This window comes from Heptranchias perlo, unplaced genomic scaffold (assembly GCF_035084215.1).
Source record: "Heptranchias perlo isolate sHepPer1 unplaced genomic scaffold, sHepPer1.hap1 HAP1_SCAFFOLD_73, whole genome shotgun sequence".
NCBI lineage: Eukaryota > Metazoa > Chordata > Chondrichthyes > Hexanchiformes > Hexanchidae > Heptranchias > Heptranchias perlo.
In genome coordinates, this window is record NW_027139761.1 from 787,309 (window position 1) to 788,746 (window position 1,438).

Genomic DNA, 1,438 nt, shown 5'->3' on the forward strand with positions numbered 1-1,438 from the left:
GGAGAGGAGGCAATTGGCGACAGCTGAAATGGTAAAGCGGCCGGCACGACATCTTTAAATCGAAAGAACCAAAAACACAATTCTTCTTTCCGTGAAGCAGGTATTGATCGGTTTGAAGTGTCGTGTAGGGAAAATTCGGGAGGCAAATCTGCTGCCTGGTGTCACGGTGCAACGGGTGAAATTATTCCGCTTTCAATTGTTGATGGGCTGAAAGATCGAGAGGCGTTTTCCAGCTCCCGTGTGGAACAAGTTTAGCTTTGGAGCCATTGGGTAAAGTATTTTTTTTAATTGCTGCTAACGAATGACAAGACATTTTGTACAAACAAGAAGAATTGCAAAATCACGAGTTCGCTGTCCATGTTTCTTTCATCATATTCAACAGAAACAAGGATTCTCCTCAACACGTTGCTGAAAATTCGATAAAAGGGATACTCCCCCAAATTCGACATCGACAGGGATAATTCAGAGTCCGACCATGAATCTGTATGATGGAAATTAATTAAGCAGCGAGCCTGGATAGCTCAGTCGGTAGAGCATCAGACTTTTAAAGACGGTAGTGATCTGAGGGTCCAGGGTTCGAGTCCCTGTTCAGGCTAAAAGTTTTAAAACAGCTGGCAAGTTCTGCTTTTCCAGCGGACCGAAAGGAGCAAGAGTTGGCCACACAGTCCCTCGAGCCTGATTCGCCAATTTGATAAGGTCATCGCTGATCTTCGACCTCAACTCCACTTTTCCGACCCATCCCCATATCCCTTGAGTTCCTTCGTGTCCAACATTCTATCCATCTCAGTTTTGAATCTATTCAATGGCTCAGCATCCACAGCCCTCTGGGGTCGAGAATTCCAATAGTTCACAACCTTCTCAGTGAATAAATTATTCCTCATCTCTGTACTGAATGGCCGGCCCCTTATCTTGAGATTATCACCATTAGCTCTAGACTCTCCAGCAAGGGGAAACAGCATCCCAGCATCTACCCTGTCAAGCCCTCTAAGAATTTTATATGTTTCAATGAGATCACCTGATTATTGAAAACTGCAGAGAATATAGCCCACTCTACTCAATCTCTCCTCACAAGACAACCCTCTCATCCCAGGAATCAATCCAGTGAACCTTTGTTACACCCACTCGAAGGCAAGTGTATCGTTCCGCAGGTAAGGAGATCAAAACTGTACACAGTACTCCAGATGCGGTCTCACCAAACCCTATATAATTACAGCAAGGCTTCCTTATCTTTGTAATCCAACCACCTCGCAATAAAGGGCAACATACCATTTGCTTTTCTAATTGCTTGCTGCACCTGCATGCTAACTTTCTGTGATCCGTGTGCAAGGACACACAAATCCCTCTGAATACCAACATTTCGCAGTCTCTCACCTTTGAAAAGATATTCTGCTTTTCAATTCTTCCTACCAAAGTGAATAACCTCACATTTCCCCACGTT

General features: G+C 44.3%; 1 non-coding gene across 1 annotated transcript; it reads left to right on the forward strand.

The window, feature by feature from the left end:
• Positions 1-510: 510 nt before the first annotated feature.
• Positions 511-595, forward strand: trnak-uuu (transfer RNA lysine (anticodon UUU)). The gene is given in 2 exon segments: positions 511-547; positions 560-595. It is a non-coding gene; the product is annotated as a tRNA-Lys (tRNA).
• The last annotated feature ends 843 nt before the right edge of the window (positions 596-1,438 follow it).